Consider the following 15,417-nt stretch of genomic DNA (forward strand, 5'->3'; position numbering starts at 1 on the left):
GTTGGCCAAGTCTTCTTTAGCTTCTGTGGTAGTGAGTGCTTAAAGGAGAAGGGATTTGGAGTGCTCTGGAGTCAGCCGGCAAGCAGGTGTGACACCGCCTCCCCGTGATGGCAGGAGCTCACATGAGGATAGTTGTGAGTTGCAGCGGAGTGCTTAACACAGAACCTGACCCAGAGCCCGGACCTGATAACTGTTAGCTGTGACTCTAAGAACATATTTTTCTTTCCTTTGCACCTGATTCAGCCTCACCACAGTGCTTTTCAACCATATATAGTATGTGAATCCTGAATCATTGCTGTTGGTACTAGGAAGTTATTGGTCTTCTTTCCCTTATTGTTATGCATTACTTTTCTGTGTATGCTTTGCACACGCTAGCTTTACTGTGTTGTGCAGGTTCACAGCATACTTTTAGGAAAAAAATGTTGAGTAGCAGAGTAGGCAGAGATTATCCTGGATAAGGGATTCTTGTCTACCCAGAGCCCCCTTCTGACAAAGGTACAGGAAACTCATGCTTAGATACGTTGTTAGGCTTTGCACAAAGCCCTCTTCTACCCTGGCTTCAGCAGTATGGACCAGTTATTGGTGCAGGTCCCAAAGGCAGCCAGCAAGAGGCCGCAGGGAGAATTCTGCACAGTAAGAAACCTCCATACAGGGTAGTCATTAACTGACTTCATCAGCCCCTCCATCTTAGAGGGACTCCTTGAATGCAAGATTCTAGAGATGTACAGAAACCAAAGGGCACAGAGAAGGGACAAGTAAGCAGAAGCCACAAGGAACAGAAGTTGTGAGTTCAAGCAAAGCATGAAGTTCATGGCTGAGGTCACTACAGAAGCTATAGGAGGGGAACAGGGTTCGGTGGAGCGCCTGCGATGGGAACAGCAGCCGGTCCTTTGAGGACAAGTTGACCAGATCCCTGGAGCTACCCGGTATCCTGAGCTTGTCCCGATTGTACCTTGGCTGAGTACCACCTTCCTTGCCCCATGTCCCTCTATCGACCCCCCATTCTGGGGAGCCTTAGGGAAGTCTCAATCCTGGTAACTGCAAAGCCTGGCTCACAAAGGAATTCATGGAATTTAGGCATCAAAGTGCTATTTTACTCCTAACGGAGTAAGAGGGAGGGAGACCCAGGCATAGGCCTCCACATCACCTCCCATACCAGTTGCTTCTTAACGACCAGTCACTCTCAGTGGGGAAAAAACCTCTCTGAGGATGCTGGAGTCTCTTTTGTGCAGTCCCAGTGACTCATCAGCCCGGCCACTGGACCCAGACCCCGTTTATGGACTGGGAGTCTTGTGGGAAGGGAATTCAAGAGACCCACTTTGCCCCCCGACCCTGGCTCCCTGTAGCAAGTCCTCCCTTGGCTGTTGCTTATGTAATTCAATTATTTGATTGACTTGCTATTGTGTGATGTTGGAAGAGGTGAAGAAACGACTGGTTTTTGGCTGTACCCTCTGGCCTGTTCTGTTCTGTCTTGTTGGCTTTAAGGATTTCACGAAGCTTTGTGTTGCTGCCAACTGTTTCCCCCGGTGTTTTTTACAAGCCGCATCCTACTTTCCAGGGGCCTATGTTTGAGGGATCCATAGGAAGTGGGACTGGGACTGACCCCTGCAGTGGTGGGCCCACAAGTGGGGAGTGAGGGCCACAGAATGTTCCTGAGAAATCCCTTCGGGGGGTCCCCCAGGTTGTAGAACTTAGTGCACACACTGGGACCCCTGTTTCCCCAGGAGAAATGACGGTATTTGTTTGACTGGGATGATCTCGTTCTGTCTGGCGGCTCTGACACACGTTAACGCAGTTTTAAGAACGAGCTTCTCTGACATTTTGGCTCAGCAAGTTTCCGAGTATGGAATTGTTAAGCCACATTTCAACTCCGTTTCCAGGCATGTGTCTTCTTTATTTATTAACTTGAAGACTCTGCTGTTTCTTATAGAGCTCCTTCCCTGTTATTGTTGACACATTTCCTTCCCCCTTTCTGCTCAGCTTGAGCCTAACTCGAATAAAACCCCCTAGGTTGTAAACAAGTTATGAAATGTTCTCCCCCATGGGACTGAATGGCCTACAAGTGGGTCTCAGGCAGAGTGGGGGTGCGGAGCAGGGGGGAAGCTCTGCAGGCCGCTTTGTTCCCCACCCTCACTGACTGAGAGTAAGCTTTGTAGTGTGTGGGTGGGTGAGACACAAGTTGAGGGGCCTGCTGTGTGCCTGACATCTGGAGTTAAGATCTCAGCACATTTTCCCCTAGAACAAGATTATCTGGGAAGGCCAGAAAGCCAGCTTTACCTTTCTAGAGCTCAACGTCCCAAGTCTGATTCGTGATTTTAGACTGATGGCACACTGGAATCACCTGACACACTGGAATCACCTGGGAGTGCTAAGTCCTGCCAGGGGAGCCCCTCCACAGAGTTGGATTCAGCGCTCCAAGCAGGAGCCCAGGCCTGGGTGCTTTTAACAAGTTTCCCTGGAAATTCTAATGCAGACAGGGCGGGGGGGCCCTAGGGTTCTGGTGACACATGAGGTCTCTAGGGGCACAGTTGAAGGCGGAGCTCACTTTCAGGGTGGTGCAGATCAGCCCTGTTTTGGGGGGTTGTATTAGGAACTTAGTCAACGTGTGATTCCATGTTTTGGACAGAGATTTTTAGTTTTAACTTGCACAAAGAAACCTTTTACAGGACTCATTCATTTATCATTTGGGGATTTCTCCCTTCCTCACCTGTTTCTCTTACACTTTTTTTTTTTAAAAAGATTTCACTTATTTGACAGAAAAAGAGCAGGAACACAAGCAGGGGGAGTGGGAGAGGGAGAAGCAGGCTTCCCAGGGAGCAGGGACCCCATACGGGACTCAATCCCAGGACTCTGGGGCCATGACCTGAACTGAAAGCAGATGTTTAAGGACTAAGCCACCCAAGGAAGCGTTCCATCACACATTTCTTAATTCCTCTCCTCCGAAGCCTTTCTCTTGTTTTTTCTCTTCCTCATTTCCTAGCCCTTTCTTTTCTCATCCCTTGATCTTCCTCCTTTCCCTCCTCTACTCAGTCTTTCCTCTGAGGTCAGGCTCTTCACTTTCTCTCTGCTTATGCTCTTTGGCCCTTTCCTTCACTGCTCTTCCAGGCTTGATTCTCTGGTTTTGGCCTTCTAGCTGCTCCTTCCACCCCAGCACACTCTGACCACACCTACCGTCAGCCCTGGAGTCAGCCTCTTGGCTCCCGTTTAAACACCTCCCAAGGTTCTTTGCGTGAAATGAGCGTCAGCTGGGGCAAGGGCTCCAGCTGCTTTCCATGAACCACCACTTGGCCCCAGTTGACACCCGGGGGCTCTTCTAGGCACGGTGGGCAGCAGTGGGGGTGGTTTGTCAGGAGGAAATAAAGATTGGCAAGGATAGACATATTAAACTCTCACTCTTTCTCTCCCTGCAGCTATTATGAGGAGTAAAGACAAATGTCTATAAAAGTTTTAAAACCCTGGATCACAGTGGCCTGCAAGGCAGCCCCCCTCCTGCACCCCCATCTCTGCCAGCACAGCTGCCCAGTCTAATCTTGATTGTCGCTGCCCTCTGGGTTTTCTCAAATGATAACCAGTTCCATCCTTTTTTTCCTCAGCCTCTCCAGCCCCACTGGCACTCTGGCAGTTGGGAATAAACCCCTTTATACCACAATCAGGCCAGATTTTCAGAGCTGGCCCGGCATCCCCTTTTCTTGTGTGGGAAAGATTATCCTTATCCTCATAAGGAAAAAAGCCCAGAGACCAGAAGCATTGAGTTGGAACCTTCCAAAGGTTTCCTTCCTGCCAGGAGTTGTCCACACAGGCAGAAACGGCATTGTCCTTGGGAGTTTACCCTAAGCGTGACCCGTTAGAGCCTTATGGGAGGGGAACAACAGGCCTGCCTAGGCTCTGCTCCCTCATCTATATACAGCGGCTGTTGTCCTGGGGGTTTGGCCTGTCTTGGTGGACTTGTTTGCCATCTTCCCTCCAGGAAGCAGAACGGGAGTGGACACAGGTGGAGAAGGCACTCTGTCTAGCTGTGGGGAGGTCCTGCCATGGGCCTGACTGCTCACAATTATGGCGGCTGGAGTATGACCATGCCTATGGGGCCAGTCACCAGAGCCCAGCCCTGAGATCACCCCATTCTCATTTGGCATTGGTAGGATGCTGCAAAGAGGCTGAGATAGCGGGCGTCCTACCTGTGAGGGTGGGGTCAGCTTGGTGTCCACGGCACCCGTCTCACTGCAGGGATGCCCAGGAGGATGAGGAATCAATGAGCTCTTAGGCTCTGAGTGGGATGGCCGAGAGGGGATGGGCTGAAAGTCCACCATCTCTGTAGGCTGGGGAAGAGAATACAGAAGCAGTGTGAGGACAGCTGTCACAAGAATTACTATGACATGTTATACATGTGTACTATTACACATGTAATACAAGAATTACTATTACATGTCTTCTTCAACTCATTTTCACATAGACCTTATTTGAACCTGAGGATACTCCTGTGCAGCAAGCCCAGCAGATTCTTTTATCTCAATATCACAGGAACTCGGAAGGTGAAGGGATGCCCAGAGTTCATACTTTCAGTGAATTACACAGTTAAGTCCTTTCTTGCCCATGTCCTGCAGTAATCTGCTTAAAGATCATGGTATTGAGCCCTCTAGAGGTTAGCCTGGCTGCTTTGGTGAGATCCACACTGGGTGTCAGAAACAGAGTGATAGATATGGGTAAAACAAATAGCTCCATGCTGGCCCAGGGTAAGAGAGCCAAGGCCAGCACAAGGCTGGTGTGCTCAGTAAGGAACGGCCAAAAGGGCTTTCCCCCCCGGGAGGGAGGAATGACATCAGTGTCCATTCAGAGGCCTCTGACAGAGCTTGACTCCGTTTAGACTGGAATGGATGTTGCAGGCATGAGGGGAGTGGCAGCGGGCTCCCTCAGGGGTGTTTGCCAGGTGTAGGTTAGGACGACATTGTGTCTGTTGTGGTCAGTGTGGCAATCATCAGGAACATGGCTGAGCTGGGAGGGGTCAGTAGGAGTAGGAGCAGTGTAGTAGTAGGCCCTCAGTAGGATTACAGATTTCTCCTTCTGTATGAATCCCACAAGATTCTTGTCATTATTTGGTCTTCTAGTTTAGGCAGAGCCATGGTTCTAAGAGATGAAGACCCCCACACTCCTACCCAAAGCCCTATCTCGTACGACTAGTAACTCAGAACTTATACTTTGCAAATGACACTGTTGGATCTACCAACTTCCACTGAGGTAGGCAAGCAGATATTCTTCACAGCCCCCATTTCCAGATGAAGCCTCGAAAATTCACTGACATCTAAAACGTTTATAATAAGTAGCCACATCACAACTGAAATCCAGGTGCTCCAGTTCCTGACAAGTTCTATTTTCTCTGTGCCCTCCTGTGTGCTGAGGTACTAGGCTAACGTCCTTAACTCCCTCTTGACCAGAGACCAGAGCAGGGTTGAGTCTATGGATCCCAGTGGGCCAGGTGATCCCAGCTGTGGGAAGAAGAGGCCAGGGAGGCTGGGTTCTGGACGGAAGTGATGGCACTAAGAGGAAGTGAGGACACTCCATGGTGGGGACGGTAGTTCTAAGGAGTGTTGCGATGCGAGGGCAGTGATCTCCCAACTGGAGGCCTCAGCACACCACCAGTTGCTCTCAGTGGAAGGAAACCACACATTTCTCTCCCAAAGTCCTTGTGGAGTTTCCTTCAGCAGGGACTTGGTGTCTCCTTCCTCACTGCAGACACATTTCCATAAATCTATTTCTGTCACAGAATAGAGTCTGGTTTTCAAGCTGCCCATCTGTGAACCACGCTTTTTCTTTCCCCACCTCACACGGTGTTAAACTGTAGGCGTGTGACACTCCTGCTTAGCTGAAAATCCATGTCACATTAGTACTATGTGCCTGTCTATTCTGTAACCTGATGGGGTGGCTGTCTCAGGACTGTAGCTAAAGCCTCAAAGCTGAGGACAAGAGGCAAAGACTGGTCTCCATCACCTGGTGGGAGCAGCTGAGTTACTGCAGAATATCTCCATTAAGGCTCTTATCAGAGGTGGCCAGATGGGCCTTTTGCCCTTCTCCTGCACCATCCCATGCAGTCCCTATGAGCATGTTCATAGAAAGGGGAGTCCTCGAGGAGGGTGCTGAGGGCCTTTGGGGGATAGGACTGCTGTCTTTGCCTGCCCTTCCCATGGCATGCCCTCTAGTCTGGTGAGGGAAGGCTGAGAAAATACTCATTGGAACCACTCTAATGTGGAGTCCCCATTCTGACCTCTATGTTTCAGAGAAAGAATCTCAGGAATTCCTCCAGCATCCTCCCCATGGAGCAGGCAAGCTGTGGCATTAGGGGACATGTCCTCCTGAAGCCCCTCTCCACCACATTCCAGGTATCCAATTCTCCTAGAATGCCTTCCAGGGCCTGTTGGGGTCCGGGGTCTGAGGATGGGAGGAACACGTCTCAGATTTAAATTCCGAGGGGACTGAGAATTCTGAATTCAAACTGATCTTGCAGGCCATGGGGAAGGTGTATTTGTCAAGGTAGGAGGATAGAAGGCACTTTACTTCACAGTATTGTTAGTTAGATTTCAAACTCTTAACTATTTGGATATCTGGCATGCGGACTTCCATCTGGACTCCTGCCTTGGGCCCTGCAGGGTTAGGGGTAGACCTGCCTCAAGGAGATCAGGGGGCCTGCAGGAAGAGAAGATGGACCCTTGCCCTCTGGATATCTGGCTTTGAGCTACAGGAAAAGAAGAGGTTCACCCAGCACCTTGCGAGAGGTTTGTAGTTCCCCATGAAAGTCTGGCAGGGCTGGGAGATGTGAATCTAAAGCCTAGAGCTTGCGTGGGGCACTCTGAAGTCAGGAGGCTAGCTGGAGTAACCCAGCACAGCAAGCAAGCACAGTAAGGAGACAAGATGGCTGTGGGCAGCCCACTCCCCTGCTATTTGGTACGGCAAGCATGTGTGAGCTTTCTTTAGGCCATATGGATACACCTGTGCCTTCAGGGGACCCTGAGCCAGAGGTCTTCCTGTGAGTATAAGAGGCAGAAGTGGGAAGCTAGCCGGGAAGGAGCTGGGGTGTTCCTCAAAGGTCAGCCAGAGTGTTCTTTAGTCATAGCCCAAAAGTGTGTAGGGAGGAGGTCTCCTGTATGGGTTCTCATAAATAACATTTGAATGCCTGTGGCACAGAGAACATTCAGGGTCAAGAAATCACTGCTGAGAGTACCACCAAGCAAAACTCCTGAACGCCTTGTAGCCCCTCCCACTCCCATTCTACTCTGACCCACAAAGACCCAGAAGTGGGGAGGAAAAATGATGTGGTTAAAAAAGAGGAAGGACATTCTCAGGTCCCTTGTAATTTCTGATCCAAGGGGAGTCAGTCCTCAGCTACAGAAAGGAAAAAGCTTCAGTCTAGAGGGAGAGAGAAGTTTTGACTTAGACAGGATTTTTTTTAGTACTCGAAAAGCTTTTAAGTATCACAGTGCAACTTGTTCTATAGGTGGGAGCAGCTCAGAAAGCTCTAGGGTAGACCCAGGATGCTGTGTGGGGGTGAGGAGGGCATCTAAAGAGAGCTTGAGTTGGGCTAAGGATAAACTGGTCTCCTTTCATATCCCAACGAGTTCACTGGGCTGGTTCTGTGCTCACAAACTCCTAATACAAAACTTCTTACCCTTTGCCTTGGCCTTGAATCTGACTTGAACATCCTTTTGCAAGGAAAATGGTTATTACCCTGACAATTTGGTCTTTGAGTAGGAGTCACTTCTCTTCTCTTAATGTCATCTGTAAGATAAGAATGATGGTACCTGCTCCTGGCGTGAGGAAATGCACGAGAGCACAGGCCCAGCACATACTTCTTTCGGTGCCCATCCTCTGCTGGGCAACGAATGTAAAAACATGGCGCAGGCTGAGAAATGTGAACATTCTCAAGTTTGCAGGGGTGATGCCTGTGACTCAGTCTCCCCAGCCTTTCTTGGAGTGGCTCCTTCAGGGACTGCTGGGCTGTGATCCCAGGTCTGTGTCTAAGGGGAACCTGGCCCTTGCTGCTGTTCTTCAGCAATGTTTAATGCTCATGCTGAAAAGGGCAAAGGGGGGTTGGCTCAGCTTCTTCCTTCAGATCTCACATGTGGGGATAACGGTTTCACAATATTCGGATAATTAATATCCTAATCAATGTATGGAGATGCATTTTATTCTAGGAGGGTGATTGTGTGACAAATGATTACCTTTGGTACCAACTCCTCTTTTGTCCTGGCCATGGTATTCCTCAGCTCATGCTTGAGAACAGTGGGCTCATTGACTCTACCCAAGTTGTTTGGAAGGATGCACTTCCCATGTGAGGCCCACTGGACACCATGCTGGAAGTCTGTGAATCCACTTTCGGGAGTAGCCTGGTGCCTCTGGGCATGAGTGTAGTGGGAGAGCAACGTGCCTCTATTTTCCTTGCTGTTTATGGCTCTGCATTAAAAAACACCTCTTCTTTGACCAGAAAGATGATGTGAAAGATGGGCACATATTAATTAAGCCAGCAACCAGCTTAGGCCACATGAAATTGTCGTACTTCCATTTCCTCTGGATAGTCCCTCCTGGCTTTTACTCACAACTTCTGTTACTGCCCTTGTTGGCTTGTTTGGTTCCGAAAAAGATGGCTACCCTGCTTAGGTGAGACACGATGGCGAAGACCATGGAGGTGCTCAGGGAGCTAACAGTCATAGCTGGCCACTGGCACAGGGAAGCAGAGATAGCAGAGTGGCCTGGGACCCCACATGGAGACTGAGGTGTGAGGAAAGCTGAAATAAGCAAATGTTGTGCTCCTTCCTTACCTGAACTCTTTCTTGTCCTGTGATGTGAGGGTGACCATGAGTCTCTGGGGGGTATCCAAGGGCCCATGAAGGAAGTTCCTTGGTATTTCCTGCCCACTGCCAAAGATGATACCTCAGGTCTTGGTGTGCGTCTGGACCCTAAGCAGTCCCTACAGAGGGGACGCTCTCTTCGGTGGCCAGATGGCAATAGGCACTGGCGCATCAGATGTGGGGTCCTTCTCTCCCCTAGCTCAGAAGGGCTGAAGGAAAGCAGCTCCTTAGAGTGTTTGCCTGGTCCACTGGTCTGATTCTAAAGGGTGTTTGCTGGCCATGGCTCAGGTCTAGTCCTCAGGGAGCCAGAAGTCCTGAATGATAGTATTGTTGCTTTTGAATACTTCTGAGGAGCTGTCTGAAAGAAGAGATAAAGTTGAAATGTTAAACGTTTCCAACAAAAGCTATTAGGGGAGAATTTCCTGACTCAGCACTTGTTGACATTTTTGAGGCTTTCCACAGACAACCTAAAGTTACTTTTTTTGTATGTGGTTTTTTGTTGTTGTTGTTTAGGGTTTTTTGGTTTTGTTTCTTTTTTTTTTTTTAAACCTTACTGGCTTTCATTGATGAGAGGGTTGTGCAAGGAGAGCCTGAGGCAATGTCAGGAAAAACTGGTAACCCATCCAGGAGCACTCCTTCTTGGTGCCAGAGAAAGCCTGAGCCTGGCCTTTCCTGCCCTGGCCTCTGCTGAAGTTTGACCCACCCTCCTCTGGAGACACTAAGCTGTTTGACATGGAGCTCTGAGTCTCTTCTCTCAGGGATTCTCTCCTTCCCCATTCCTGTGGAGTTCGGGCTTATTAGCCTACAGGCCGTAAGGCCCTTAGCTTGTGTCACGTGTTGAATTGTGCCCCCTGCCCACATTCCTATGTTGAAGTCCTAACTGCCAGTACCTCAGAACATGCCTTTATTTGGAGATAGGGTTGTTGGAAAGGAAAAAATTTTCTCTGTCCTTCAGGGTTTCCCTGGCTGCTCTGAGAATGCAATGGACATTAAACAGATTAACAGGAGAAAATGAAACTTAATTCTGTATGTATAGGGTCTCCATAAGAAAATGAGGCCCAGAGGCAGTCAGGTAGTTGAGGCTGGTACGCCATTCAGAGCCAGGGAGAGAAGGGTGGAGGGGTTTGGGAAGGAAGACAGCCCGCAGGAGAATGAAAAAGAGTAAATGTTTGTTGAAGAAATGTTTGCTGGGACCCAGAGAGGAATTTTCACCAACAGACTTAGCTCAGTTCCTCCCTGCCTGCTGCTCACGCTATACTGTACTTGTATCAGTGGCAAGAGCTCCTTCCTGCAGCAGCTCCTCCATCTCAATTCTTTCAGGCAGTTAGGAGGAAGTCCAAGTTTCTTCCTGAGCCTTTTGTTTCTTAAAAGTAACCAGCACATATGGTGAGTGCTGTGAAGTGTGTAAACCTGGCGATTCACAGACATTTACCCCTGGGGCTAATAATACATTATATGTTAATTTAAAAAAAAAAGTAAAGACACACAGTTGGGAGCCCCAAACTTTGCTCCTCTATGGGGTCTTTACAGAGGTAATCCAGTTATAATAAGGTCTTGAGCGTGGGCACCTCTCTCACATAAAGGCTACCGCAGTTTCCGAGGGCTTGGCACCAGAGCGCATGGGTAAGGAGGGTTGTCTGGCCAGAGGGTGTATACCGGGGAGCAGAAGTAGGTGGACAGCCTTTGGCTCACCGTGGAGGCCCTCCAGACTTGAGCAGATGTCAAGACCACACGTCTTCATTTCAGTAGGGAATCTTCATTTCAGGTCTTGCTCAGGTCTTGCTCTCCTTCTTTTTCCTTACTTCCTGGGCCTCCCTTTTCACTCTCATTTCTATGCAGCAGGCTTAGGGTCTGAGACAAGACCTGGGCTCCTTTCTGGCTCTACCACTTCCCAGCTCTACCACTGAAGGTGAGGCTTGCTGTGTCTCTGGGTTTCCTCATCCTCATAAAGGAGAAATTACAAGTCCCCTTTTAATGGCCTCTCTTTTGATATTTAAATGAAAGGTTGAGAAGCCCTTTTAACTCTGAGGAAAGTGCTCCCTCAATCTCTTTCATGATCACTCTTGTGGCCTCACTCTGGGGGTGACGTTTGAGGCCAAAGTGTGCTCTTGGTGGCTGGACCTCAGAGCCCGTCTCATAAAGTGGGTCATGATGCTCTGCTGAGTGGCAAGGATGGACTGAATGTTGAGGACCCTGGCTCTGGGGAGACTCCAGCTGAGGTATCTTTCCTTTCCCAAGAATCAGAAGGGCTCAGGCCAGCAGAGTCTGTACACTCATGCTTTGAAAAAAATAAAATAAAACAAAGCAACAACAATAGCTGCTTGGGCCCACATGTTACTCCCTTATCTCCCATCATTGGCCTGTGCCAGTAAGATCAATTGTTCCTCTGTCTCGTTCGGTAACTTGGAAACTGTTTGTGCTGGGGATCTATGATAACCATTTTGGCTGGAACTCATTTCCTTTTGGAGGTGAGGAGGAAAAAAGGAAAGCAATGTGACATAGACAAGGAATAGGCGATTCTGTAAATTTTGGCAGAAAGGCACTGAGGTTTTTAAAAGCAAGCAACTAGAAAGAGAATATTGTTCGACTTTGTTCTTTTTTCTTCATTCTCTGGGCTCACATTTCCAAGAGCTTAAATTATCAAAACTAGAACAAGAAAGTATATTATCTTAAATGTCTCCCATTAATCACCAAGTCCAGCCCAGTGGCGAGAGAAAGATGACTCCTTTCCACAGTTGATTTCTTGGTAATGGTGGGTCAAGGCCTGCCCTTATGTTTCCCCTCCTGTCTACCTAATAGAGAAAGCTTCCCCTTAGGAAGTACCCATCCTGGAGCAATTTTTCAAGGGAAAACTGCAGACAGGAATAGCCACCGACATGAAATTGTTTCTCCTAGGGAAACAAGGTGAGAAGGATAGCATAGTGATTATAAATACAGGTCTTATCTTTGAGAGTTGTAGGATGAAATTAGAGGACCAGATAAAGCACATAATCCCTTATGAGATACATTGACTAGGTCTCAATGAACAGTAAATATTTACTATTCCCCTTCTGTGTGCCAGATCCTGTTCTCAACATGTAACTTTTGGCATTGTTTGATCCTTCTTCCTTCATACTTTATGTGATGGATGCCATTTCTGCCTAGTTTACAGATAGGGAAAGCAAGATGCTCAAGTGAGTTGCCTAAGTTCTCATAGCTGGCAAGCGATGGAACCAACATTTTTTTCCATACTGTCACCCTACATTATTATAGAATTATGTAACTTCTTCTACACCAATGGCCGTGAGATCCCTGCAAGCAAATCAGGGGTGGCAGAGCCATGAGGAAAAGAAATCGACCCTCTCCTCCCCGATACTGCTTTTGTGAATCAGTACCGAGTTCTTCTCTAGAAACTTAGAATTCTACAGCATTAGTGAGTCAAGGGCAGGGGTAGCTTTTAATCCCCCAGGAGGCACTGCAAGGGTTAAGATGCTCTTGAAAGGATTTTTAAGGGGATGCCCTTTCTGGCCCTGGCAAATTTCTTCTCAAAAAAGTTAGATCAGCTGTTTTGTCCCCCAGCAGGCAATCTTCCCGATGGCCTGTCCTACTGGGTCCTGGGGTGGGGGGTTGGTGGGCAGGAGGATGTGGTGTGGCTTCTACAGAGTGGCCAGTCAAGATGTGCATGCCCTGCGGCCTGGGGCCAGGGCTCCCCGAGTGTGGAGGTGGGAGGTACTGCTGAAGGACTGCTTCAGACTCTGGGAGTACTACGAGCAGGGGCAAGGCAAGTTCATTTTTATATGGTTGAGGAGAGCCGTGCCTCCAAGAAGTTTTGTGGAGCAACGAGTCTAGCAGTTTCTGTAAGTGCCTATGTTTCCAACCGGCGGAATGTAGAAAAACCCCATGGGGTCAGAGTGACCCAGTTTGGTGACTCCTCGGCCAGGCCAGGCTCTGGTCACCGTACAAGCCACTCTGTCTTCACGAGGTGGTGCGAGGGCTAGGCTGAGCAGAGAGCGTGTTTGGGAACACCTTAATGATGTCAGGACGCTTTTCATTGCTCATTTATCACTTAACAGCTCAGATTTGTAACGTGCTACCCGCCGTTCTCCCTTTAGCCCAGACAATGCATTCTTTCAACAGCATGCGGCTCAGTGGGAAGAGCGCTGCTGAAAGCAGAGCACTGGTGCCTGCAGCCTGCCCCTCTGGGGAGGAGGGGCGTGTGGGGGGCAGGTGGGGACCAGATGCCTGGCTGCAGCCGGGCTGGGGGATGAGCACATGGAATAGCCACTTCTGGTTCCACTTACTCATTTCTCTGCGCTGAAAGGTGTCATATAAATGCTAAATAGAACAGAGAGAGATGGGGGCCTATCTATTTGCATTTTGTCTAATGGGAGCAGATGCAGATAGAAAAGCAGCTTAGCCGCGGCTGTTCACCTGCCCTGCCAGGCCAAACATCTCCAGCCCATTTCAATGCAGCCTGCGTCAGTTCCGCTCCAGCGCTGCAGCGGACGTGGGGTGGGGTGCAAAGGGGCGCACTCCCCTCTGTCCTCAGTGGGTTTACAAAACTTGTTGAGGAGACAAGTTTAACCACAGGAACCATCTGAGGACAATACAACCCAGCATATGGTTAAGTGGGAAGTCATGGGAAACAGATGAAGTGCCGGAGGAGGCCGGAGAGGACAGAGTCCCATGCGTTCTGGCTGGGCAGGAAGACTTCTTGGGGACAGAAGGACTGGACTGGCCCTGCAAGGCTGGCCAGGGGGTGGATGAGCCAAGATGGCAGAAGAAATGGGCTAAGCACTCTGCTGGACCTTCTCTTATCTGCTGCTCTTCTCCCAACAGGTTTCCCGCCCCCTCTCCCCTTCGGAATGGTGGGTCCTCCTCATCTTTGAGGACTTGGTTTAAATGTTCTGCTTCCAAGAGGTCTACTTCAGCTACCATGGCAAAGGAGCAGTCCTCTCCACTGCATTATTCTCTCTCAGAGTATCCTGCTTTTTCCCCCCCTGACTGAACACCACGGGCGATTAGATATTTTCTTGTCACAGTCTTCCCCCTGGATCACACCCATCACACAGGCAGGGACTCCGTACATCAGCTTCATCCCCTGTGATGTTCATGGACAAGAACAATGGCTAGAGCCTGAGGTGCTCAGGAAATACTTGTTGCATGCAAGAGTGACATTTGAGGAAAGTCTCATTTAGCAAAATGTGTTTGTTGGCCAGTTGAATCAGGGCTCTTATTTTATGTACCAGGGAGAAAATCTATAGATTCCATAGGTTTGGCAGAGAGCTGGATGTCTTTGAAGAGGAAGGGTTTTCATTAAAACATACGACCACAACAAAGCGAGAAAAACAGAGCAACTGATGTAAGCATGCCAGCCAAGCCGCATGTGAAGCAATGAATAAAAAGAAGTAAAAATTTATGAACAACTGCAGTAGGGCTCTGCATAAACATGACCCACTATTATGCATAATTCAATGCATGGCATTTTAGTGTTGGACTCTGTCCAACATGGTTTATTACTGGATGAAAAAGGAGAATCTTGTTAAAACACAGCTTTACCTAAAACACGGTCCCAGACAGGGATCGGGAGAACAATGTCGCAGGGAGGCTGCAGTTAGGTCTAAGACAGGGACAGAGTTCTCATTTCATCCTCTGTTCAACTTCTTGCTTTGAACAAATGAGTAGCCTGGATTATTCTCCTTTTTAAAACCAATTGTTTTGTTTGGTAAAGATGAAAAGAGCCATGTCAGCTCTAATATAGGAGAAAAAAAGTTTTTAAGGTAAATATCCTTGGGTATACAGTGGCTGTTTTTTTTGTTTAAATTTAAACTGAGGAATATATAATTTTAATTATAGAAATTAGAGGCTACAAATCAGAAATATCCTCAAATTTCCTTAAGCGATTAAAAATGATCTTTCTTCACTTTGACAGAATTTTATTTGATGAAAGACAGGGGTAGGAAAGGGGGGAGGGGGAGGGTGGAGGGAGATATGATCAGAAAATACAGACTGAATTTTGAATGTTGGCTCATGCAATTAGTATCCTGCCTTTTCTTAAGCAACTTCACCAGCAGAACCAGAAAGTTAGCATGTCTTTAGAAATTGCTTCTCCCCACACCCCCCACCCCCACCTTCCATTGGCCCATGAAAGTCAAATTGCCTGGAAAAATACATTCTGATACTGAAAACAATATTCTGGTTGGACTGTGGCTTATTCTTGAAGCTGCCACGCAGGAGTCTTTTGCAGGAGCTTTAAAATTCTACAGATCAGGTACTTTGTGGTTTATAGAATATGAAAAATAAAGCTGGTGGTTTGAATTTTAAAAGATTTTTATCAGGCCTGCCTATGATCTTAACATTAAGAATGTGATCATGTTTTTAACCATTATGGTTTGGGTTGAGGTGACGGTCGTAAGCTAGACTCCGTGAGATGCCAATTCCTGGCCTGGCCCCATCCTTCACACTTCCCACCTCCACTCCCCTCCGCAGGCCTGGTTCGGGTTTCTCAGGCAGAGGAGAGACCCTGCTATGGCCAATCTCAGGATTGCTATGAAGGATCTATTTCTTTTCTACCCTTTTTACTTCAGTGTTGTGTGCAGGACAT

The 15,417-nt window shown here is 48.4% G+C and overlaps 1 long non-coding RNA gene across 1 annotated transcript in view; it reads left to right on the plus strand.

The window, feature by feature from the left end:
* The window catches only part of LOC123938608, a 132,256-nt gene that overhangs the window by 110,679 nt on the left and 6,160 nt on the right, over positions 1-15,417 (plus strand). The window lies entirely within an intron of this gene.

The sequence above is a fragment of the Meles meles genome, chromosome 3 (genome assembly GCF_922984935.1).
Source record: "Meles meles chromosome 3, mMelMel3.1 paternal haplotype, whole genome shotgun sequence".
NCBI lineage: Eukaryota > Metazoa > Chordata > Mammalia > Carnivora > Mustelidae > Meles > Meles meles.